The following is a 26,487-nucleotide window of genomic DNA, read 5'->3' as shown; positions in this document are numbered from 1 at the left end:
GTGCAATCCAGGAATATGGAAAGTTGGCATGCAACTCGCATTATTGTTTTTATATTTATATATAATGAATAACAACTGCAACTGTATACTTTATTAAATATATTTGACGTTTATATTTTCTGATAAATGCTTTCTCATTGCTTATTAAATACATATCAGGCTGCCAGAAGGCGCAGGGATATTCGGCTTAATGTATGCATCCAGATTCATTATATCTTTATTTAATATCGCACCTCGATAATGTCTTCGCTATTTGCTCTCATTTGTGTGTACGTGAAAGGTTCCCGTAACTCTCAACTTCAAAAAACATAAAATTTTTAACAGTGAACAATAACATTTCAGCAAAAAAATTACCTCAGCTCCATCCAACAACTGTCATTGTGTAAGCAGGCATTTGTTTCAACCTGGTCATACCTCGATTTGAAAATATTTTTGGTGAATTTTTAAGTTTCCTTTGATAACAGACAAACATATAATTATCTCGTGGTAATGGTTAAATGTGTCGCTAGTAACTTGAATGGATTGTTAAGACGGTGATTTACCTAACATTTCATATGTAAGTTCGACCAAAGGTGAGCCTATCCCAGGGTGACTGGATTGGTGACGGGCAGATCGTAGTCTAAAACTCTAAATTAGCCATAGTTTAGGTAAGGTAGCCTAACCCTTGCTCTTGTATGTATGGCCTTACACGAAAAGACCCCTTTGCAATTTGAGGAAGACCCGAAGCTTAGTGTAGACTAATGGCCCCAATTTAGGACTAACCTAGAGTAGGCCTTAGCCAAAGCAAAACCGCAAATTGGAATTTTTACGTCCAGGCAGGCGCGACCCCCACCTAACGGATGGCAGTTAACTGCCTAACCACCTTGTTTGAAAATGCAATGGTCGTTTCCAGCTGCGCTGTAGGCCAAGCAATTCCTAATGTAAAGGGCCAGTGGTTTGTATATCGTGTGAGAACAAAATTTCCAAGGTATAGGCTGTGCAGAGTTAACCTGTAATTTTACCAGAGGTAGTGCTAGAGCCTAATCCCGTCGTTCTGCAAACTCCCCTTTTCCCGGTGGGATCTTTCCTTCTTTGTTGTGTTTGATTATATGTGTTTGTGTGTCAGGTAATTCTAAGTATTAGCTCCGCGCCTGTTTTTACCCTGGAAACTGGTTTTCTCTACACTTTTAGGGCTTCTGATACTGGCGGTGCATTTGTTTGTTGTCGGCCAAATGTAATGTCCCTCCGCCATGTTTAGTACTGGCCCGGGGGTGAGTACCCATACGTTAACAAGTTATTGCACTTGCCGGACGGGATATGAACCATTCCAAACAGACGTACCTGTGCTCTGTCTTGTGAAGATCGCATATGGAAACCCCTTTTTGGGTGGACTTCAGGGGTTAATTACAGGTTAATTACATTCGTGCGACAAAAATTGAAGGTAAATCCATAATTAGCAACCAAAAAACTGTAGAAAAGTCAAGTTAGAAGGAAATCGCTGCCACGGAGCCACTGCTTAGATCTACCATGTTTTATAAAATATGCAAACCCACGAATCAGACAAGCCTGTGCTCAAGGCTGCCTACCCCTAGCGTGTGTTTTCTGGGGTTAGCAGTAAGAAATGTGGTAGCTTCTGCTCCTGTGTTGATGTTGATCCACACGCCCTCTGTTCCTCATGCAGGGGGCGTTTGTGTTCTAGGGACTCTGCTTGTACTGAATATTATTCATGGTTGGCTGAGCAGTGGGTGAAGTTTGAAAGAAGGAAACGGTATCAGCGGAAGGCTGCCAAGACATCGTCTGAGGGTTATACGCCCCCGACTACGCCTTTGGTGGCTAATTCTTTTTCCTCGTTTCTCTCCCAGCAAGCTTCCTCTTCTGGCTGTCTCTCCTTTGTTAGAGAACTCTCCTTCATCTTCCTCGCTCACTTTGTCGAGCGTGGAATGATGGGGGGAGCAGACAATCAGGACGACCTTTCGGGGGCCTCTCCTTGCTCCTGGGGGCGGGGGGGAGGAATGTTTCCCTTGGAGCAAGAAGAGTCTCCCTCCTCTAACCCAACTGTTCCTTTTTCTAGCTTGGCAGTTGAAGCTCTCCTTGGTCATCGGGCGAGTGATCTGCAGGCAGCTTGGCACTCCCTTAGTCTCTCGGGCTCTCCGACCCCGCAGGACCTCCTGTCCCACCTGGTAATCGCGGTGGTGGCCTACACTGCCACTACGGCTACAACATTGATGGTGACCATTACAGCGTTCCCCAAGATGCCGGTCAGTCTCCATCCACGTTGGACCCCAAGTGACAGCCATCCCGGTGTCCCAGTATGCGGTGCCCCTGCCTCCAGGTTTTGCCATGGCTCTGCCATCCCAGGCCATAACATCTATGATGGTAACCTCCACTGTGCCCCATATGATGGTTCTGGCTCTTGCTGCTCCTGTGGTCTCTGACGTCCATGCTGCTGTTGCTGTTCCACCTGCCTTGGCTGTCCTGACTGTTGCTGTCACCACTCATGGGGAAAAACTTCAGCTCTTTACTTCGAGCCCTAAGACCTCTACAGTTCCATTGTAGTATTGACGTGAAAACTATTTTTTGGACTTGGTGGAAGGCCCTTTGGATGGAGCCTTCTCATTTGTTTGTGTTCTTCATTGGAGGGATGGGTAGAGCTCTTGGCTAGCATGCTGTTGGCCCAGCGTTCGACTCTCCAACTGGCCAATGAAGAATTAGAGGAATTTATTTCTGGTGGTAGAAATTCATTTCTCATCATAATGTGGTTCAGATTCCACAATAAGCTGTAGGTCCCGTTGCTAGGTAACCAGTTGGTTCTTAGCCAGGAAAATAAATCTGATCCTTCAGGCCAGCCCTAGGAGAGCTGTAAATCAGCTCAGTGGTCTGGTTAAACTAAGGTATACTTAACTTTGTCACCACTCCCATTACAGATGTTCCTGCTACCCAGGCTGCTCCTGCCGCTCCTATTACCCTGGTTGCTCCTGCCGCTCCTGTGATGTCTGCTGCTCCCTCTTGGATGGGGGATTTGATTGCCATCCTGAAGAAGATGAAGAAGGTGGCAAAGAAGAGGTCTCATAAGGTACCGTCGTCACCTTTATCGTCTTCATCTTCGTCGCCATCGTCTGCTACCTCCTCCCCTTCATCTTCCGAGGCTCGTCAGCCAAAGAAGATGAAGGCTGTCTCTCCCACCCACACCTAAGAAGTCCTTCCCTGGAACCTCTAATGGGCTGCCTCCCTCCACAGGGGAAGCAGTGGGATCACTTGTCAGTTCTTCCTGGCCCTTGGGTGTGGGAACCGGATCACTCACCTCACCAGGGTCAAACGTTCCAGGAGCCATGGGCAAGCAGACCTTGGTTTGCCCTCCTGTCGTCAGTCCTAAGAAGTCCGCTTCGAAGGCTGGTGCTGTGTTGGGTGCTCATTTGTGAGTATTCCAAACCGGTGCCGGAGAGACCTCTTGCCATCCTGGTTCAGGCACAGGACAAGAGAGAGAGTCGAGATCTGCACGTGTCTCGTCTCTTTCTGCTGGCACTGCCACCGGTGCTCGGCCAGGTTCCCAGTCTGGGACATACCTGGAGAGACAGAGAGGAGGTCCCCTGTTCAGTGTTCTTCTCACAAGGTTTCGTCCTCGAAGACTGGGGCACATCAAGAGGACAGTGCAAGTTCTATCCAGCCAGCCACACATTCGACTCTGGCCAGTCCCAGGTTGCGCTCGTGCTATCAGCCTGGCTCGGTCAAGTCGATTGCTCGGCTCGGCTTGCACAAACCGCTATGCTCTCCTTGATACAGCGCTTCACCGAGGTGTAAGCTCTCTCCTGGACCCATGTTGCCATCACCACCGCGGGTTGGTGACAGCTCGCTGCCCACCTGCTGGTTCTGCTGGCAGGACCTATGGGAGTGCCCTATCCTCCTCACCTGTCCCCTCAACCTTCATGGATTTTACCGATAGGCGCGAATCGGACGGGTTAACTCTGGAGAGCTCTCTCCCCAGAGTTCCACTATGAAGGCTTACATTCCTGGCTCCGTTCTCGGATCAAAATGGTCATACACTGAAGTGGTGCAGGAAAGATCTAAGGGGTCTGCTGAGGTTCTACTTCCTGCTAGAAGAGAATTCTTTGACTTGTTCCGACATGATATACAAACCATCGGTCCTCTACATTAGGAGTGTTCCGACACTATTTACAAACCGTTGGTCCTTTACATTAGGATTGTTCCGACACGATATACAAACTCTCGGTCCTTTACATTAGGATTGTTCCAACACGATATACAAACCCTCGGTCTTTTACATTAGGAATTACTATCAGCGTAGGCTGGAAATGGCCGTTAAACTCTTGAGCAAGGTGGTTAGGCAGTAACTACTGCCAGGTAGGCGGGAATACCCGCCTGCCCGTATGTAAGCATTCCAGTTTGCTTTCGGCCGTCGTGCATTGCAGACGTGTTTTCAGTTCTCTCTGCCTGACTGTCGTTAAGCTCTTATTATCCTGGTGGGATCTTTCTGTATTTCTGTGTATATATACATGTGTTTGATATTTATTAATACAAAACCACGATTTATGATAACCTTGCATAAGTCGTTGTTCCCTGCGCTGTGTCTTGGGTTTGACGGCCAAGGGTGTAATTTGAGAAGCGTAACCGAGTGGTAATGCTTCTCTTCCAGTGTAGATACTGAAGGCATTCCCCTGTACATTCGGAGATATTAGATTGGGACGTAATATCTTCGCTCCCTACGTTGATTGGGACGTAAGAGTTCGCTTCCCTTCTTGGGCTCCCGCCCTCTGTGTGTAAGGGGCATCACTACTTCCTTCCTACTTATGCTGAGTGTTGCTTCACCGCCTGTGCTTAGAGAACTACGGGGCGGAAGGGAGGTTGCGGGCGTTGTCTGTAAGTTCCGCTTCCACGGCGCCCTTGGTGGCCTCCCCTCCGTCCTTATTCTCTTCCCGTAGGTTCTTCCTTCTCCCCTTTAGTAGAGATCTTTCTCCTTTGCCCTCTTCGCTCGCTCGTCAGGCGAAGACCACCGGGGTGGGGGGGGAGGCGGTCGGGCGACCTCTTCTAGAGTACCTCCTCTTGCTGCGTAGGGCAGTTCCCCTGGTAGCGAGAGGAGTCTCCCCCTACTAATTATCTTTGCTTTTTCTTTCAGGTTGACAGTGAGCATCGCAGACATAGCAGTAGTTGGCTGGATATCTCGGGATATCTCGCATGAAGCAGTCCTGACATTCATTTAGTGTTGTTTCGGGATCGACCACAGTACCTGGTTAGATGACATATTTCCACGTTGGAATCGTTCTGACTCTGTTCCCGCCGATGTGGATCAATCACTGTCATTGCTGGTTTTCATGTATGCTGTTGCACTGCCTCTGGTGTATCTGTGGTCCACCTGCTCCTGCTGTTCCCTGTGTTATGCTCTTGTTACCTTGATGACAGTCTCTGGGCTGCTCTTCCTGGTCTCCTGCTGCAGCCGCCCCGATTGTTCCTGTCGCAGCTGGTGACTTTTATGTGACATTTCAGTTCCTCGTTGGATGAGTTGGTGGAGTTGTCGGCTAGCACTCTGCTAGACCCGAGTTCGAGTCTGGCCAGCCAATGAAGAATTAGAGGAATTTGTTCCTGGTGATAGGAATTCATTTCTTGGTATAATGTGGTTCAGATTCCACAATAAGTTGTAGGTCCCGTTGCTAGGTAACCAGTTGGTTCTTAGCCACGTAAAATAAGTCTAATCCTTCAGGCCAGCCCTAGGAGAGCTGTTAACCAGCTCAATGGTCTGGTTAAACTAAGGTATACTTAACTTTTTTTCATGTGACATTTCTGTCCTTTGCAATAGCTCCTGCCTTCCGAACCATTTCCATAGCTCCTGCATCGGCTGTCCTGACCGTGCCCGCTGCTTCTCCCAGTGGTCGTGCCCAGGGCCACTTCCGTTGTGTTCCTGCCAGCTGCCCTGGAGGTTACGATGTCCGCCATCCTGTAGAAGATGTCGGCGTAAAGTTGAAGGAAGTCGCCTTGTGGAAGTGACGTACCTAGCCATTGCAGTAGCTCCTGCCTTCCGAACCGCTGCCGTAGCTCCTGCATCATCTGTCCTGATCATGCCTGCTGCTTCTCCTGGTGGTGGTGTCCCGGGGCGCTTCTGTTGTGTTCCTGTCTGACTGCCATGGAGGTTACCATGTTTTGTGTCCACCATCCTGCCCAGCATTTTACTTTCCTACCTGGCTAATGAAGAATTAGAGGAATTTATTTCTGGTAATAGAAATTCATTTCTCGTCATAATGTGGTTCGGATCCCACAATAAGCTGTAGGTCCCGTTGCGGTAACCAGTTGGTTCTTAGTCACGTAAAATAAATCTAATCCTTCGGGCCAGCCCTAGGAGAGCTGTTAATCAGCTCAGTGGTCTGGTTAAACTAAGATATACTCAACTTTTTGTAGAAGATGTCGGAGTGGAGGTGAAGGAAGTCGCCCTGTGAAAGTAGCCGCCATCTTCTTCATCTTATCTTCGATTTCGTCTTCTGCTGTGTCTTCCCTTCCTCTCCCGAGGTCCAAAGGGGTCCCGGTAATCGGACAGACCTCCGTCGGCCAAAGGAGAGGAAGGCTGCTTCTTCCCCTTGATGCCCTTGGACGTCTAGGGACTGCCTCCTTCCGAGGAGGCAGTGGGTTTCTTGTTGGTTCTTTCCAACCTTCGGGTTAGGAAACTGATTCACATAGCCCTGGGTTTTGTGTTTTGGAAGCTGTGGGTGCGCAAACCTCGGTTTGCGATCCCGTTCCCAGTCTTAGAGGTTCCGCCTCTAAGACGGGGGCTGCTTTGGGTGCTCGTTTGCGAGCTGCTCCGAGTGCTCGAGATTCTATGGAATATCAAGAATCCCGATTTCGTCTGGAGAGATTTTCCTCGGCCCAGTTCAGGAGCAGTGCGAGAGAAAGGGCCAAGGCACCCAAGTGTCTCAACTCTTCCTGCCAGCACCGCAAGTGCTCCCCAAGTGCTTGCCAGTGCTCGGTCTGGTTCCCAGCTTGGTGTCTCAATCCTACCGGTTCGAACACCAGAAGAAGCGGGGAAGAGATTCCCTTCGGGAGTCCTGCGGGACTTCTAAGGGACTGACTCTCTTCCGGGAGACAAGTTTCTCTCGTTGGCTCTTCCCACCCTCGGGCGGGAACCGATTTGCATTCTCCTGTGGGATCTGGTGTTTCAGGGGCTGCGAGAGTGCGGCCTCGAGGCCACACCCCCGTTGCCAGTCTTGGCAGTCCGCTTCTAAGACTGGTTCTGTGCTTGGCTCTTCCGATTTCATAGGAAACTGAAAGCAGCTGCTCCCGATTTTGGGAGTCTTGTGGGTAGCTCGAATTCTATGAATCATGAGCATTCTCCTGGCAAGAGGCACAGGACGAGAGAAAGTGCCGAGACACCCAGGTGTCTGGGTGCCGAGACGCCAGGTGTCTCGAAACTACCGCCAGCTGCTTCGGTTGCTCAGCCAGGCTTCATTCTTGTGTCTTGAACCTTAGGGTTCGAGCATGCAGGATAGCAGACACAGAATTCCCCTTTGAACCTTCTTCTCGAGCGGCCTTGGCCTCGAAGGAGTTTGGAGTTCGGGAAACTAGCAATAGTTCACGGCAGATGAGTTCCGATTGTGTTCGCGCAATCGGCTTGGCTTGGCTCTGCCCCTGGTTGCACTTACGAGACTGGCTCGGCCTGACTCGGCTCGCTTGGCTTGCTAGACTGGCTCGACTTGGCTCGGCTCGCCCCGCCTGCCTCCCAGTCCACCGCTGGATCGCGTTCACATGATTGGCTTGGTTCGGCCCTACTCAGATTTTTCCGATTTGGGTTCTTGGCTATGTTCGAGTGAACTTTCTGCTCTTCCCAGGAAAGCGCTTTGCCACTGCACAAGCGCTCTTCTTCCCCCGTGTGGCAGTAGTCTCCTTCAGTTGATTATCGCTCACGGTCTGCCTCTCCTGCCTATCTTTCTGGCAGGACAGGTAGGGATACTCTTTTTCCTCACCTGTTCTCTTCTCCTATCGGTTGTTCTGAGACAGACAGACAGAGAGATCTCCGACGAACTTATCTTCGGAGTTCGACTGCCTGGATGGCTTTGGGTATCAGTCCCCCAATTCTCTCTTAGTATAACCAGGTAGCCGAGGAGGGTTTCGTGGGATCTGTCAAGGTCTCCCTCCAAGGGGAGAGGTACAGGAGTTTCACGCTTCGGAAACAGCAAGGGTCTTCCTCTTTAAGTTATGATCACCCTCGAGTTTTCGGAGAACTTCACGCCTATTCATCGGCGCAAGGATCCCCGGGGCGGGACCAGGCAGATATGTGTTATGTGACTTTCCAAAGTATGACCAACAACGAATGAGAACTTTTGGAAATAGATCAATGAAAGAAATTTTGTCAGAATCTCTTACGTTTTCAATCGTTCCAATTTTGATGTTCTTGAGGAACTGTAATTTAATTAATAAAATATAAAAATAAGTAAGTAATAAAAGCGCGAAAACCCTTTTAACATTTGTTGAATTTTAAAAAAGGCAAATATTAAAATGTTGCTTAATTTATATTCTAAATTTTAATATACCTTTTTAGTATGTATGTAAGGAAGTCTGAGTAAATGTATTTATTGTATGTATGTGTTTCAGTATGAGAGGATGAGCCTATATGCAGTTTTTAATTTCATTTTAATTCATTCATCATTGTACCAAATGATCTATTGGGTCCTAGCGCTTGGCCTTATGCCTGGACCTAATATTTTAATCTAATCATTCGGGCCAGCCCTATGAGAGCTGAAAGTCAGCTCAGTGGTCTGGTTAAACTACTTTAATAATAATAATAATAATACCCTCTTTCCCAACCAGAGAGTGAGCACCTGGATTGCTGGTTTACAGCAGTAACAAAAGTCTTTTCATAGGAATCTTGTTTCCTGTTGTATCAGGGCAGCTCGCTTGGGGTTGTCACCAATCTTTAGTTCTTGGTAGAGACAGGTTCCGAACACAACCTCGCCTCCTCTCAGGAGACTATGACAGGACAATGGGAACTGTATGTGGAAGTGCCACTAAGTCTTCCCCCAGGGATGCTTTCATGGTCGCATGCATCTATGAGTGGTTGGAGGCACATCTGGGCATTGCTCAGAGTGGTTAGTCTCACTTTAGAGCTTACAGCTAGATCCTTTCAGCACCAGCTCTACTATTGGAGATAGGTAACTGGGACATTGATCCCTAATACCCTGTATGGTGAAGAAGTTGTCTGAGATTTCCAGGTTCTCAGTTTACACCTGGTTACTGTTCGGCACAATGGGCAGCTCTGGGGTTCTTTCTTCTCCATGGTTACTCTGGTTTAAGCATGGAGAAAGGTTTCTTTCCTGGAGGGCAACTTCAAAACTTGTCTTTATTGCCATTTTGCCGTTTAGTACATAGGTTGATTGCTCCTGTGCCTCCGGCAAATCTTGGACTTCCATGTGTTCCTGCCAAGTAATTTCTCGACCTGCTAGCTCTGTGGTTCAAGGTCTATTTAACTTCAGATACAGCTACTCATGTCTGGATGTCCAGTCTCTTCCCTGACGAAAGGGTTCTATCCTCGCTCGCCATTGGAGTACTTGGGTACAGTAAACCCCCCGTATTCGCGTTCTCATGATTCGCGGACTCACACATTCGCAGTTTTCTCTGTGGAACATATCTACCCATTATTCGCGGAAAATTAGCCCATTCGCGGTATTTTTCACTGAGAAATAGTTACTAATTACTATATTTTCATATAATTTTCATGAGTAAATGCACTTTTTGTGATGAAACTATTAAAATACTCAGGGTAAAAGCATTTTTACAGGGTTTTTCTTGTGTTTAAACTATCAGAATGGGCAGTTCTAAGTGTTTTTAAGAGTTTTAAGTATTTGCGGGTTTTAGCTATTCATGGAGGGGTTGCGGTACGCATCCCCTTCGAATACGGGGAGTTCACTGTGCTTCCATTTGTTGAGCAGCTGTCTACAAGACTAGAATCATATCCAATCATTGGTGTGGAGACAAGGTATCTCTAGTTAGAGCCATTTGTCAGCAGTGAGTAGTGTTTTGCTCACCTACTTTTGCCAAGAAGCTTCTTTCTGTTCTGGGTTTTTGGAAAGGCATAGTCAGCCTTCAACCATGGTTTGATTCTAGGAGTAGATCTCCCCTTTTTTAGGATCTCTTGTAATCCTGATAAGCTGTAACATTCTTTCTCTTTCATGCATGACTCAGTCTGTATAAGTTTTGTTGAGGGTTGTCAGACATAGGTCTGAACCCAGAGACTCTGGGTTAGCCCTGACATTGGTGAGGTATAGGCAAGTAATCTGGGCTCTTTTGTAGGGTACTGGTGAGGATGGAAATCTGTTTGTTCGGGATTCTCCCAAATTTTGTAAAGAGATTCAGAACAGTCGGTCACAAAACTCTCTCGTTATCCTTTCTGAAGGACTTCAGTAGGGACTCTTGCGAGATACTATTGTACTGAATTTGGTTGTGTTGCAGTGCTACTTTGAAGGAACTTGATACCACAGGTTTGGATGTCAACAACTCTTCAGTTTTTACTATTAGAGTTAAGAAAGGAGTTTTTCAAGTGCTGTACACTTCCTCCTGGTTCTGTAAGTTGATCAGCAGGCATTGTCTCTTCCAGTGTGGAATGAGAATTACCACTCAGATGAGAGCTCATGATAGTAGGGGCACCACCTTATACTTTGCACTCAGCAGGAACCTTTTGGCCTTCAGGTATTACGTGCAGAGAGGTGATTGGGTATAATCACCTTCACATTGTTTTGCCCACTAGCCTTGGACATGCTTTCCATGGGCCAGTGGTGGCTGCTCAACAGGTTGGTTAACAATCCCAGCTCCCTTTGGGAAAGGTAGCACCTTGTTTAGGCATCTGGTTGGCAGGAGACAAGAGTAACTGCTTCTCCTCCCCCTCTCTATACTAGAGGCAAACAGAGAGTCATATTACCTTCCATATACAAACTGGATGGATGTGGGCGAAGGTTAGCTATGTGACTGAGCACCAGTCCTTTGATTGGGAATGAAAGGATGCAAGTTCCCCTCCTGTTTTAGAAAGGGGAGAGGAGGACAGGCAATAAAGTACGCTCGTTGATTGTATTTACCTGTTTTATTGTCTTCAGTGTGGGTTCTTACAGCCTGATTAAGTAATGGAGTGCAAACTCTTGACTTAATGGTCCAGAAGTCTGTCATCTTCTACATCCCATATGGGCATTGTGCTAAAGGTGCAGACTCATCCTCTGCTCTTAACAGACCAGGAAGGTAACACCCCAGGTTGAGCGAACCTACTAGTTGGTTCAAAGAGTACCCAGATACCTCCTACCAATGGGTAAGTCTCCTATGTAAAGTATGAAGGTTGTATTTGTGTAGGAACAAATAGCAAATTTTAAAAGTAATTTGTATGTTTCCTAACATACAAACCTAAAATTCTCTACATTATTAGCCCACCTCAGCCACCCCTTACTCTGGTACCTGGGTGGAAGGCAGAGTGGAGTGCAGACCGACAGGTGGGTGGAGCTTACCCTGCCTATCGGTAGTTGACTACCTTGTTAATGTTTGAATGGCCATTCCAGTTCACAAGCAAAAAACTTTTAAAATTTGCTATCTTAATGTATAGCAATTAGGTCCATATTCATGTAGTAGGCTACAGTCTATCAACAGTCATTACAGTACTTGAAACAAAAGTGACAGATATAATCATGATAGATATAACCATCATTTAGGTGTCTTGACCAATTCAGGATATTAAGGCATTTTGAAATGTCATTCAAACCCACTTGACACAGACTGGCCCTCATTCTCTTTTTGCTCCATATAAGCATCTAATATGAGTGCTTTTTAATAACAGAAACCATTCATCCATTTCTTCACCATATCTAACATACTGTACACTATGGTCATGATATCACCAGTCCTCTTTCCGATCTGCCAGTTTTCACAACATTAATAGTGGACAAATTTTAAGAATAAGAGCCTAGTCAGATGTAATGGGCTAGGATAATAGCTTACCAGAGTAGGCTTGTAGTCACTAATTCTGAGTGCCTCGAGAGCCTTGACATTGTTGAGGGGATTGGGAGATAATTCAAGACTAGTTTGTATGTGATGATGACCTTATGTTGGTCCCAGTGAATCTCTGTGTTATTTTTTGAAGGATTTTAGTCCCTTGATTTGAATACGGATCCTGTACCTTTTCCCTGGAGAGTGATTTATTTTTTATGTCAAAAATTATGGATTCAAAATGTTTGCAGCATTTATTTGTCACTCTTTGGCTTAGCAAATATCATATATAGCATGCTTGCTTGAAGACATTTCCCTCACAGATGCAAGGTTTCCTCCACTAGTTATACTTTTAACCAAATGTATTTCATATTTTCTCCTAGTTATACTTTTAACCAAATGTATTTCATATTTTCAGGCCCATTTTCTTCACCATCAGGCCTCTAGATTGGATGGTAGTATAAGATCCTATATCTGCATGAAGTCATCTTCTGAACTGAGTTTGAATGGTGGTATTACTGTAGTTATTTATTTCCATGCTGTTATTTCTCTCTGTCTTTACATTCAGGATAAGTTGTTACCATATGTGTCATTTCCCACTTGGAGATCCTTGAATTGACTGTTTTGTATTTTTTTAATAATATTGTAAGATTCCATTTTTATGCTGTTTCCTAGAGTTGGTGTTACCACCAATCTCCCTAAGATTACCACATTTTCTGCTTTTATAGTCCCAAACATGAAAACATGTACCTATATGAATGTTGCATGCCTATAGATATGTACATGACAATTCCTAAACTGTCATCATAGACACACATACAGTGTTGTGGCAAATTCTATTTTCATATAAGTAACATGACACTTACCTGCCAGATATATATATAGCTGTATTTCTCCGAAATCCGACAGAATTTCAAAACTCGCGGCACACGCAGTGTGGCCAGGTGGTTAGTACTCATTCCCGCCGCTGGGAGGCGGGAATCGGGAACCATTCCCATTTTCTATTCAGATTTTCTCTGTCGCCGGTACTGTTAACATCTGTTACAGTACCTCCGCCTCTGGATTTCGTTAACTTGCTTATTCCCACTTAAGTATTCTCTTGACTTTTGGTTTTGATTCTTGGACTGTGGATTGGCACACGCTTTTTCTGGACTGTTGTGGATTTTGCTTATGACCTCTCTTTAACTATGTCTGGTTCTAGTTCTGCTAGTTTCCGTGTATGTTGTATGAGTGATTGTAAGGTGAGGCTACCGAAAGCTTCGGTAGACCCTCACTCTGTTTGTTTGAGGTGTAGGGGGCATGTTTGTCTTATAGATGATCGATGTAAGGAGTGTGAACCTTTATCGGATGCGAGCTGGAAGTCTTATGATTCGTATGTTCGCAAGTTGGAGCGTGACAGGGTTAGGAGGTCTTCCTCCAGGAGTGTGTGCAAGAGTCAGGTTATTTCCTCTCCTGATAATCCCAACGTAGTTGATGTTGCACCTGTCCCTGTGGTTTTGCCTTCGGGCCCTGATATTGTGTCTGTGGAGGGTTCGGCCCTGGCGCAGATCATGAGTTCTATCCGTGCGCTCGAGAACAAAGTGACATCTCTCCAAAGTGCTGTGAAGTGTAGTGCTCCCCCCAGTGTTGTGGAGGGGGCGTCAGATCGGCCCCATAATGCTTCTAGGCCTGGACCGCTGTCAGACTCCCAGGACTCAGGGAGAAGGCATGTCGAAAGCCGCAAGAAGGTTACGGGGGCTTCCCACCGATCTGACGTCCCTTCGCAGGTTCCTGTTGTCGCTTCCCAGGCTGCCAGAGATCGTGCTTCGGCGCGCATTCTCAAGGACTGCTTTTCGTCCTCCGAGGCGTCCTCCCCGCGCAAGGGGTGGAATTCTCGTAAGGACTCTCGTCCTCTCAAGAGGAGCTGTGTTCAAGAGGACGCTTCTCGTCAGTCTTCTTCGTCGGCTAGTTATTTTGAAGCTTTTCCACCGCAGAAGAGGACTAGGATTTCGTCTGATGAGGATGTTTCGGAGCGCCCCAGCCGCTCTAAGGAGAGAACTTTTCTTGCTCCTGTGAGGAAGAAGAAGGCGTCCCCTCGCCCATCGTCTTCCCATAGGATTGTCTCTCCTCCCAGACATGATTCTTCTCCTTCTAAGAAGATTTTGTTGGAGATGCAGCGACAGTTGTCTTCTCTTATTGCAGAGAAGGACTCTGCTCCTCGTCGTCGCAAGGACTTGACTTTGCCTGTCAAGAGATCAAGGAAGTCTCCTTCTCCTGCTCCGCTTTCGTCGTCTCCTTCTCCTGTGTCGTCGCCTTGTCGCCCTGTTAGCTCTCTTGCTCCTCGTCGTGACGCTCGTCAACAGGACGCTTCGCGAGCTTCTTCCCGTGGACGCTCGTAGCTCTCTTCAGGACGCTTCTGTTCAGGACGCTTCGACAGGGCGCTCTTCCGGTTTTTGGGCGTGACGCCAGACGACGCTCTTCAGGACGCGCTCTCAGGACGCTCCGCAGGACGTTCCTTCGGTTGCTCTTCAGGACGTTCCGGAGCATTCTGTTTCTTCTGAGAAAAGAAGATCCTTCTTCGTATTGACCTCAAGGCCTTCGTTCCCCTAAAGTGTTGGGTGACTCGTTTGCTTCTCCGCTGTGGCGGGAGAGGTTTCTGCCGATTCGGATCCTGCTGAAGTCGAGCTCTCGTCTGCTTCCTCTTCTTCGACTATCAAGTTTTGACCAGCTTGCTTAAAGACTTGTTCGGGGACAAGTTTAAACCTTCGCTCCTCTCTCTCCTCCTTCTCAGCTAGCTTCTTCCAAAGCTAGGAGAGCTCCTTTTTTGATGACTTCTTCTTGGCGACCAAGAGGGCTTTCAAGAAAGTCAACATGTGGATGGAGGAACGGAAGTCCCATGGCAAGACCTCTTTTGCTGTGCCTCCGTCTAAGCTTTCAGGCAAGGCTGGTATGTGGTATGAGACGGGAAGATCTCAGCCCTAGAGTTCCTTCCTCTTCTCAAGGGGATTTTACCAGTCTTGTCGACGCCTCCCAGAAGGTCTCATCTGCCTACTGCTAAGGTTTCTTGGACCTTGTCAGAGACTGACCATCATCTCAAAGGTCTCTTCCGCACCATGGAGGTGTTTAATTTTTTGGACTGGTGCTTGGGAGCCTTAGATCTTAAGCTTCGAAGCTCGGACTCTATTACCTTGGGGGAGCTCTCTAGTGTCCTTAACTGTATGGACAAGGCAGTTAGGGATGGATCTGAAGAACTGGCGTCTCACTTTGGTACGGGCCTCTTAAAGAAGAGGGCCTTGTTTTGTGACTTCACTGCTAAGTCTGTCTCTCCTTCAAAAGGGCAGAATTATTGTTCGCCCCCCTTGTCCAACCATCTGTTCCCCCAGTCCTTGATTCGGGACATTTCCGCTAGTCTTAAGGAGAAGGCCACGCAAGATCTGTTGGCTCATTCTTCTAGACGTCCTCCAGCTCCTTCTTCTTCTTCTGCTTCAGTTTTGTCCTCCAGGAAGAAGAAGCCCTTCTTCTTCTTCCTCTAGATCAGTCTCAGTTTTGTCAGGAAGAAGAAGCCCCCCTTATTTTGGATGGAGGAACTTCTTCCTCTAGATCGATCTCCGAGGAAGAGGTTTCACCAGAGGAGCAGGCCCCCCCCTCTAAACCTAGGGGAAAAAAGTGACTTCTTTCACCTCCAGACACCTGTAGGAGCCAGGCTTTTTTATTTTGCGGAGCCTGGAGAACAAAAGGGCGGACGCATGGTCTCTAACTGTCTTAGAGAAAGGTTACAAGATCCCCTTTCTCATGTTTCCACCCCTTTGCACGTCGCCCAGGGATCTGTCGCCTTCTTACCACCGAGAGAAACAACAGATTCTTTTGGACCTCCTGGAGCAGTTGTTAGAAAAGAGAGCCGTGGAACAAGTTCTGAAGTTGGATTCTCCGGGTTCTACAACAGGCTTTTCTTAGTCCCGAAACAGTCGGGAGAGTGGAGACCGGTCTTAGATGTAAGCGTCTTGAATCGCTTTATTTCAAAGGACAGATTCAAGATGGAAACGCCCCAGTCGGTTCTAGGGGCTTTAAGACCAGGGGACTGGATGGTCTCTCTGGACTTACAAGATGCGTACTTCCATGTTCCCATTCATCCTCAATCAAGGAAGTACCTGAGATTTGTGCTGGGGGGACGAGTCTTCCAGTTCAGAGCTCTCTGCTTCGGTTTGTGCACCGCTCCCATGATCTTCACGGTGATCATGAAAAATTTGCGAGGTGGCTTCACCTGGCGGGTGTTCGGTGTCATTCTACCTGGACGATTGGCTCATACGAGCCTCTTCTCGGGAGAAGTGTCTGGAGGACCTGACTTTCACACTGAATTTGACGAAGTCCCTGGGACTTCTTGTGAACCAAGAAAAGTCCCATCTGATCCCGACGCAGTCCATCGTCTATCTGGGGATTCAGATGGATTCAGTGGCTTTTCGAGCTTTTCCATCCCGAGAACGGCAACTGCTTTGCTTAAGCAAAGTTTCGTCCTTTCTAGGGAAAGAAACATGCTCGGTGAGGGAATGGATGAGTTTGCTGGGGACCATTTCCTCGCTGGAGAAGTTTGTTTCCCTGGGGAGGCTCCATCTCAGACCACTCCAGTTTTTCTTGGCGGAGAACTGGAGGGAAAAGGAGAATCTGGAAGAGATTTTGACGATATCTCCTTTTGTCAAGGATCATCTGAAGTGGTGGTTCGACCCCTTGAAGCTTGCAGAAGGGGTTTCTCTTCGCCTTCAGAGCCCCGACCTAGTGTTGTTTTCCGACGCGTCCAGGGAAGGATGGGGAGCAACACTAGGAGGGGAGGAAGTGTCAGGCACCTGGAGAGGGGAACAGGTGTCCTGGCACATAAATCTCAAGGAATTGGGTGCTATCTTTCTGGCTCTTCAATTCTTCGAAGCCCAAGTTGCAGGCAGAATTGTCCAGGTCAATTCGGACAATACCACAGCTCTAGCGTACCTCAAAAAACAGGGGGGTACTCGATCTCGTTCCCTGTTCATCCTTGCGAGGGAGATCCTGCTCTGGACTCATGCTCGAAGGGTCACTATTCTCACGAGGTTCATTGCGGGAGTGGAGAATATCCGAGCAGACCTTCTCAGTCGGCAAAATCAGCTGCTACCGACCGAGTGGACTCTTCACAAGGAGGTATGTTTAGAGTTGTGGAGAATTTGGGGACGTCCTCTAGTGGACCTCTTTGCCACGTCCAGGACGGCAAGACTCCCCCTTTATTGCTCTCCTGTCCTAGACCCAGGAGCGTTAGCCATAGACGCCCTCCTCTGGGACTGGAAAGGCCTCGACCTTTACGCTTTCCCTCCCTTCAAGATCCTGGGAGAAGTGATAAGGAAGTTTGCAACGTCAGAAGGAGCAAGGATGACTCTAATAGCCCCCTTCTGGCCAGCAGCGGATTGGTTCCCAGAGACCCTGTCCTTCCTAGTGGACTTTCCAAGAACGCTTCCATTGAGGGTGGACCTTCTCAAGCAGCCGCATTTCGAAAGGTTCCACCAAACCTCTCCGCTCTGAGTCTGACTGCGTTCAGACTATCTCAAAGTTGGCCAGAGCAAGAGGCTTTTCGAGATCTGTGGCAAAGGCCATCGCCAATGCCAGGAGACCTTCTTCGAATGCGGTCTACCAGTACAAGTGGTCTGTTTTTAGAAGATGGTGCAGGAGTAAAGGAGTTTCCTCGACCACGACCTCTGTACCACAAATAGCTGACTTCCTTTTTTATCTTAGGCATAAGAATAAACTGGCAGTCTCGACTATTAAGGGCTATAGAAGTATGTTATCGGCAGTTTTTAGGCACAGAGGCCTGAACTTGTGCGACAACAAGGATCTTCACGATCTACTGAGATCCTTCGAGACTGTCAAAATTCCTCAACTCAGGACACCTTCTTGGAATCTGGATGTTGTCCTGAAGTTTCTTATGTCTAGTACTTTTGAACCTCTGTCTTCGGCTTCCCTCAAGAACGTGACGAGGAAAGCTGTCTTCCTAACGGCTCTGGCGACAGCTAAGAGGATTAGTGAAGTGCAGGCTATTAGCAAACATATTGGCTTTAGGGGTCCTAATGCTGTATGCTCCCTAAATCCTTTGTTCTTAGCCAAGAACGAAAATCCTTCAAACCCTTGGCCCAAATCTTTTGAAATCAAAGGTTTGACGGAAATACTTGGGCAAGAGTCAGAAAGAGTCTTGTGTCCTGTCAGGGCTCTCAAGTTCTACTTAGCCAAGACCAAGAATACTAGAGGCTCATCGGACAATCTGTGGTGTTCGGTGAAGAGACCTGATCTTCCCATGTCCAAGAATGCCTTAGCATTCTTTTTAAGAAGTACTATTCGAGAGGCTCATTCCTCCTGCCTAGAAGGTGACATGAGACTTCTGAAAGTAAAAGCTCATGAAGTTAGAGCTATCGCGACTTCGATGGCTTTCCAAAAGAATATGTCTCTGAATGATATTCTTGGTGCTACCTTCTGGAGAAGTAATTCAGTGTTAAGCCGCATTACTTGCGGGATGTGAAGACGACATTTGAAGACTGCTCTTCGCTGGGACCGTACGTTTCCGCAGACACAATGTTGGGAGAAGAAGGCAATACTCATCCTATCCTTTAGGGGTTAGGTAGTATTTTTTAATCTTGTTGTTGTTTATTTTTGGTTGTTGGGTGGCCATTGAGATGGACATCCCAATTTTTAGCCTATGCTAGGTTCTTTTACCTTAGATAGGGCGGTCAGGTGGTTGGTCGTTGCTCCTTCTCCCTCTCTGTATGGTAACATGATCTAGTCCTATTGTGGTCACGCCCCCTTGGACAGGTCATCTGGATCTCTCCAGCTTTATAGGTCCCTACCTTGCTGGAGACTCTGGATAAGCAGAAGCAGGCTTGGGTGACAGATAACCTCGAAGTCAGCTATGCTAACAGGTAAGGAACCAAGGCGTCAATCGCCTACATTTATTTGTTTCCTAAATCCTATTCTGTCTCTTCCCACCTCCTACGGTGGGATTCAGCTATATATATATCTGGCAGGTAAGTGTCATGAACAAAATGATATTTTAATGATAAAATAAGGTTTGTTCATACTTACCTGGCAGATATATATACTTTAGTGCCCTCCCGCCTCCCCTCTTGAGACAGTGGCACTAGAAAATCTGAATAGAAAATGGGAATGGTTCCCGATTCCCGCCTCCCAGCGGCGGGAATGAGTACTAACCACCTGGCCACACTGCGTGTGCCGCGAGTTTTGAAATTCTGTCGGATTTCGAGAAATACAGCTATATATATATCTGCCAGGTAAGTATGAACAAACCTTATTTTATCATGAAGGTTTTTACATCCCCTCTTTCAGGAACTGGGAATTACCATCTATCTTCAGAAGTCCCAGTTGGCCCCATCGCAAAGTTCCTCTATTTGGGACACCAGAGCACCATGGACAACATACAATAGAGCATGTGGACCAAAAAGGTCCACATTGCGCAATATATACAGGTGGCTCTAGGTCAGGGCACTGAGAGGGACGTACTGCGGTGTCCCAGACGGAACTTGTCAGTTCTCTCTACCTAGCAGTGCTTCAGTATTCACAGCAGAATTGTGTGGAATTGCATCAGCTATGAAAATAATTAAAAAATCATTCAACAATTTTGTGATTTTTAGTGACTCGAGAAGTGCTATAGAAGCTATTCAGAGTTACAAATCAAAAAATAGTATTGTACAACACATTCAGTTATTTCTCTATAACTTATATTTCTGGATCGGGTCCCGTGTCAGCCGGTGAAAAAGTCCATTCAGCACTTATTTCTAGGTAATCCGTTGCTAGATACCAGAGAAAGCTAAATGAAATGCTGGAGTTACTACCCCCAGAGCGAGCTCCATTAGATGGAGTCGTGTATGGAAAAGGGTGAACTAAAAAACACGGAACCTTATCCTGTAGAGATCCCCAAGTCAAAAGTCCCACAGAGAGGTGCCGTTACAAACCCATGCACCACTCGCGGACAGTATACAAATCACCGCTAGCCGCATTCCATTTCAGCAAGCACCTACGGTCACACGTGTTTTCGTTGTGCTTTTTATTTTGTGCTTATTTGCATCATTATGGCATCCTCGCAAGGTCTTTCTTCATCAAAGTTGAGTACCAGTGTTAAGTTTTTATTTGAGGCGATTGAGGCTCCATATTTCCCTTTAGTCTAGTAATTAAGGGGATTTATAACGCCCGTCTCGATCTCCTCTCGCGGCCTCACGTGACCTCCATGCGAGGTTCGCGGTCTTGAGTCGCCTTGTTTTTCGATCTTTTTCACTGTTCCTCTTCATGTTTAGGATAATTTTCCTATTCGTGACGTCTAATTAGTGAATTTGATTGATTAACTTTTGTGTCCCTTTGCTTCGAGAGTGAAGGCTGTCATTTAGGCTTCGGGCTACCCCCTCGGGCCTATTCGCCTCTTATCATTTCCTGAACATGCTTTTTTTTTTTGCCCTTCACTTCTCTTAGCTTCTGGGAATTTTATTTTCGTTGGTACTGTTAAGATTATTTGTTTAATCTTTGCCCTTGTGTTCGGATGCATTTGATATTTGTTGATTATTATGGATATTTCTTTTGTTAGAGGGCGGCCATTTCCCTTCACGTCCACATCGGGTTGGGTATGGTCCTCCTCTTATATTCGTTTTATTAGTTTTTATCCATTTATCATGGGTTGGTTGTTAGCTTTAGTATTACCTTTTCTGGGGCGTTAGGCTATTGCCCCCCCTTTTTTCTATGAAAAAAGGGGGGGGTGGTTGATCTTTCGTTTTCGTTCACATGCCCATCATTGTGTTTTGTGTACGTTTTTTTTTCCAATATGGCGCTCTCCTTAAGTTTTGGCTGGGGTCTTTTCATCTTATGTTTTCCCTTCCCCTGTTTCGGCTTTTCGCGTAGGCTAATAAGCCTCTTGTTTAAGCTGGAATAGTGAGGGATGTCGCGTAGCTTCCCTTTCCCTGTTTCGGCTTTTCGCTTAGGCTAATAAGCCTCTTGGTTAAGCTGGGATAGCGAGGGACGTCACGTAGCCTACCCTAGTTTTGTCATTTCTTAAGGTTAGTTTCCAGCTATTGGTTAGGTCAACACACCCTTACCCCTCCTCCCTCCCGAGTGCTCTCTCTCCCCTTGATTCGTTTTCAATCTTGTTAACTTATCAAGGCTTGGGAGCATTCCTATCCTTTTAGCCTATAGCCTGTGTCCCCTTCCTCTGCATTGTTTGGCCTGCCCTTGGTACGGTCTCTGACTTTACCAGCCTATAACCCCTCCAGGGATTGCTGGTGGCCGGGGAAGCTTCCCCCTCTCCCGTCCACCATCTTTGGCCTTCTTTGCCCCCTTCTGACCATGGAGGTTGTTCCTCTCCCTCTCCTGCTTCTCTCGCGCTTGCTGGGTAGCTATCTCAGTCAGCGAGTGGGCGTGAGGGACCCGAGCGCCCGGATTGTGCATTCCCACTCTCTGGTCGCTTCTTTACGGTTCTTCCTCCTGGTCTATTCATCCCTCCTTCCTTACGTCATCTCCGGCGTGTCGTTTAATAAGACGACACTCCGATTTAGTCCTATTCTCGTGGCCAGTTAGTGTTTTCCACCTGACTCTTCGTGTCCGGACCTTTGACGTTTCCCTCCTTTAGCTAACCACTGTCCGCTTTTCTGTTATTCCAGGCGCATTCCTTGCTTCCCGCTCCGGCGGTTCTAGTGTTTACCAGTCTTCCGTTATCGCTAGTCTCAGAATTTCATTCTCAGTTGCCGGGAATGCGCTTACTCCAGACAGTTTTAACCTTCCCATTTTATTTTGTATCCGTCACATACTTTTAAGGCATGTTACTCCGGCTAGTTCCGGTATATTTATTATGTTTATTTTGTATGAGATTTTATTTTAATCCGGTTGCCTTCCGGATCCTTCCGGCAGGTTTCACGGTTTTAATATATATACTAATGTGTTGCTCCGGCACACTACTCCGGCACCTTACACGGTGTACTCATAATCTCATACTTTTACAGGTGGTGCGCTGCCAAGAACAGGGGTGCTCCGCAGCCCTCCACCAGGCCAGCGGCCACGAAGTTTGTAGATCCCACTCCGGGTGTGCGGTCCACGTAGGGGATCTCATTGTTTGGCACCCTGACGGATGTGATGTTTGCTACGCTCTTTACGAGCAAGCTATCGATGATTCGGTAGGTTGTCATGCATCTTTCCTTTTTAGCCAAACTGTATTTTATACGAATTACCGATTTTCCCCCCCTTCGGTAAACCGCAATAATGTTTTTCTTCCGGCAGGCTGACCGCAAGTCTCGCGATGCTTGGCTCCAGGCCCTTAAAGTCTGGGTTAGCGGCTTCAGACGCAATGTAGGAGCTGGCAATCCCTATATACTCTCGAAGGACATTTGCAATGTCCTTTTTCCCGGCACTTGGATCACAGCTTCAGTCACCGACGATGTTGCTGCTCCGTTGATTGCCGGGATTCGGGAGTTGACCCAGCCCTCTCCAGACGATTCGGCCTTGAGCGGTGGTGTTTCTGAAGACGTGGCGGATCTTGACCTCGGCCTTGAATCTCCGAACATTGTCCCGGAGCATCAAGCAGGTAAGGGGGTAAGTGAGGCAGGTTCTTCACTGTTTAGCTCTCCTTCTTCCACCGTTTCCTCCTTTAAAGGTTTCTCTAAATCCTCATACCTTACGGACGGTCTGGATCTATTGTCCCTAAGGTGAAGTCTGTGAGGAAGAAAACCTTACCTACTCCAGCAGGTCGATCTGAGGTCCCTCCGCGCGGCGCACGGGCGGCGAGCCCGTTCCGTCAACGAGTACAGCCTCCCCCTCCGGGATACAAGTAGAGTCTCAGTCGCGGCAAGTGGTTCCCCCTCCTCCTGCCTTTGATACGGACCCTTTCGTCGAACTTCTCCTTGAGAGAATCGACACGAGAGTTGAGAGAATCGACGCGACGGTCGACAGCAAGCTTTCTGGTCTTGCCAATTCTCTTCAATCTCTTTCAGAAAAGGTGGAGTCTCAACAGGAATTCATCCAAGGACTGGCCGTTAGCGGACCTCGTTCTAGGTCTCATTCTGTTCCTGACCCTTCCACTCTCCCTCCCTTCGATCTGGGGAATCCTTGGCGTCTGGCCCTTTATGCTCCCGAGCACGAAGGTACTCTCACTATAGAGGGTTTGGGCACAAGGAGGGTGGAGGAGTTGGAATTCTATCCTCCGGACCTGACATCCCCCTACACAGGTTTTGCCAGGCTGAAGGGGGAGGTTTGGAACAGGTCTGATAAAGTCCCTAAGGAGACCGTTATCTATCCTAGGGACCAAGCCCAGTCGTCTTTGATGAGGACACTTATGGAGTGGCAAGCGGAGAACACTAAGCTCACACCAGCCAAGGGAGTGTTCACTATGTTCCCTTTAAGTGATATTCTCCTTCCTCCTTGTACTTCGAAAGTGGCCTCTCTGACTAGTCAGGCTTGCTTGGAAGGTAAACCCCTCCCTCATCTCCGGGAGACGGACCCAACATCTCTCATCTTTCCCGGGGGCACCGAGTTCTGGAAGGGAGCCCCTAATACGTTTACGGTGACTCGGCTTGACCCAGACTGCGCTTCTGACCTGTTCAGTGAGCAGCTCCCTAAGATCCTGGAATCGCTCCTGAAAGCAGAGGCTGATAGTAAGGATAGGCTCGCCAGGTCTTTGAACTCTTTGACTTTAGCAGAAGCAACTTCTTTGGTCTATAGGGAAGATTCTTTGTTCCAGGTCTTGACGAAATCTCTCTTGGCGAGTTTTCAACAAGACCTGTTTGACTTTATGACTGCCCGACTGGCCTGCCGGAAGCATATCTTTTCGGCAGCCACAGTTCGGCATGAACCAAATAAGCTTCTGAAGAGTTCTATTTGGGGAGCTAATCTTTTCCCCCAAGAAGCAGTCGACGCAGTCTTACCTGAGGCGGCTAGGGTCAATCAAAGTCTCCGTTCTCGTTGGGGTCTGCCCTATAAACGGAAGCAGTCTGATCTTGCCGGGCCTTCCCCAAAGTCCAGCAAGAAATTTAAGAATTTCAAACGCCTCCCGGCTCAGTCCTTCGTCCAGGTTCAGGGTCAACCTTCAACCTCTTCCTCCCAACCTCCGCCTCAGTATGTCCTGTTGAACCCGTCACATCAGTCTCTTGCTGCCCCCTCCTACGTCTCCTTCCCGGCTTTCAATGCTTCATATGAAAGCCAGGGGAAATTTCGCTCTGGCCAGTCAACCAGAGGTAACAGGCCCCGAGGCTATGTTAGGGGAAGAGGAGCCCCCCGCTCCTCTCCCAGGAACAGAGGAGGTAGAGGCTCCAGAGGGAGGAAGCAAACACAGGACCGATGACATACATCCAGTGGGCGGGAGGCTGTACCATTTTCGGGCCCGGTGGACCTTTTGTCCCTGGGCTCAGAGTATAGTTTCCAAGGGCCTAGGTTGGAGTTGGATCGACGGTCCCCCTCCACCAGTCAAGTTTTATCAGACACCGACCAAGGATCTCGAGGACTTTGTGGAAGATCTTTTGCAGAAACAGGCCATAAGGAAAGTGAGGACACTGAAGTTCCAAGGCAGGCTCTTCAGTGTTCCCAAGAAGGGTTCCGACAAGCGGAGAGTAATTCTGGACTTGTCCCATCTGAATTCCTACATTCGTTGCGACAAGTTTCGGATGCTTACAGTCTCCCAAGTTCGGACCCTACTGCCCCGTGGAGCCGTAACCACCTCTTTAGATCTTTCTGACGCCTATTATCACGTCCCGGTTGCGAAGGTTCTCCCCCTTTCTGGGGTTCAGGCTCGGAAGGCAGGCATATTCCTTCAAGGTGATGCCTTTCGGCCTCAACATAGCCCCAAGGATTTTCACCAAGTTGACAGACACGGTCATACAACAACTCCGGTCTCAAGGAATAACGTTGGCGGCGTATCTGACGACTGGATCATCTGGGCATCCAGCGTCGAGGAATGCCGGAGGGTTACATCCGTGGTGGTCGGCTTTCTGGAATCTTTGGGCTTTCATGTAAACAGGAGAAGTCCCGCCTGGTTCTGAGCAGTTGTTTTCAATGGCTAGGAATCCAGTGGGATCTGAATTCTCACAAGCTCTCTCTTCCTCCTCCCAAGAGGAAAGAGATAGCCAGAGCAACCAGACAGTTCCTCAAGTCCAAACGAGCCTCTCAGCGGGCCCAGAGTCTTGGGCTCCCTTCAGTTCGCTTCAGTGACAGATCTGTTGCTGAAGACAAAACTGAAAGATATCAACAGAGTGTGGCGGAGTCGAGCAAATATCAGCCTCAGAGACAAGGTGTCTCTGATTCCTCCCATCTTGAAGAAGAGACTCCGGCCTTGGTCGACTGTCAAGAGCCTGTCCAAGTCAGTTCCCCTGCAATTTCCTCCTCCGGCGTTGGTTATCCACACAGATGCCTCCCTAAGCGGGTGGGGAGGATATTCTCAACACCAAGAAGTGCAGGGGACTTGGTCCCCCATGTTCCGCCAGTTCCATATAAACGTTCTGGAGGCCATGGCGGTCTTCCTTACCTTAAAGAAGCTTCTTCCTCCCAAGAAGATTCATATAAGGCTGGTTCTGGACAGCGCCACGATAGTCCACTGCATAAACAGGGGAGGTTCAAAATCCAGCCGGATCAACCAGGTAATGATTGCACTTTTCTCCTTGGCGTGCAAGAACAAGTGGCACCTGTCTGCCACTCATCTTGCAGGGGTCCGGAATGTCGTGGCGGATTCTCTTTCGAGGACAACTCCCCTCGAGTCAGAGTGGTCCCTAGACAAGGTCTCGTTCAATTGGATCTGCAACCAAGTTCCGGGCCTGGAGGTAGATTTGTTCGCAACCAAGCTCAACAACAAGCTTCCTCATTATGTAGCTCCCAACCTGGACCCTCAAGCTCTTTCCACCGACGCAATGTCATTGGATTGGAACAGGTGGAAGAAGATTTATCTGTTTCCTCCAGTAAACTTGTTGTTAAAGGTCCTTCACAAGCTCAGGACATTCAAGGGTCAAGTAGCTCTAGTGGCTCCCTAATGGCCAAAGAGCAACTGGTTTCCACTTCTGCTGGAACTGAAACTTCGCCACATCCAAATCCCCAGTCCGAAACTAACACAAGTAGTACAAACTCAGACTGTGTCAGCTTCCTCAAAAATTCAAAATGCCGGGCTTTGTGGACTTTATGAAATTTGCGACTCAACGGGATGCTAATGTTAATCCTGTCAATACCATGTTCTTGGAATCAGATAAGCGGGTCTCTACTCTTTGGCAGTACAACTCAGCAGTTAAGAAGCTAGCACTCTTTTGAAAGAATCTGAGGCTACAGTAATGACCATAAATTTGGCAATCTCCTTTTTTTAGGTCACTGTTTGAGAAGGGTTTAGCCTCCAGTACTGTTATTACAGTCAAGTCGGCTTTACGGAAAGTATTTTTGTGCGGTTTCAAAATTGACCTCACAGATCCTTACTTTTCTTCCATCCCTAAGGCCTGTGCTCGCCTGAGACCAGTAATCCGTCCACATACGGTTTCCTGGTTCTTGAATGACGTGTTGAAGTTAGCCTCAGATATCGATAATCAGTCTTGTCCCTACCTTTCCTTATTGAGG

At 47.7% G+C, this 26,487-nt stretch overlaps 1 protein-coding gene and 1 long non-coding RNA gene across 2 annotated transcripts in view; one reads left to right on the top strand and one right to left on the bottom strand.

Annotated features, from left to right (window-relative positions):
* Psn (presenilin) overlaps window positions 1-26,487 on the bottom strand; it is a 262,797-nt gene that overhangs the window by 204,921 nt on the left and 31,389 nt on the right. The window lies entirely within an intron of this gene.
* Window positions 178-12,594, top strand: LOC136843708 (uncharacterized). The gene is made up of 2 exons (XR_010854653.1): window positions 178-382; window positions 12,353-12,594. It is a non-coding gene; the product is annotated as an uncharacterized lncRNA (long non-coding RNA).

The sequence above is a fragment of the Macrobrachium rosenbergii genome, chromosome 12, assembly GCF_040412425.1.
Source record: "Macrobrachium rosenbergii isolate ZJJX-2024 chromosome 12, ASM4041242v1, whole genome shotgun sequence".
In the NCBI taxonomy this organism is placed as follows: Eukaryota; Metazoa; Arthropoda; class Malacostraca; order Decapoda; family Palaemonidae; genus Macrobrachium; species Macrobrachium rosenbergii.
The sequence above is the reverse complement of the archived record's forward strand: the minus strand, read 5'-3'. Positions and strand labels throughout refer to the sequence as shown.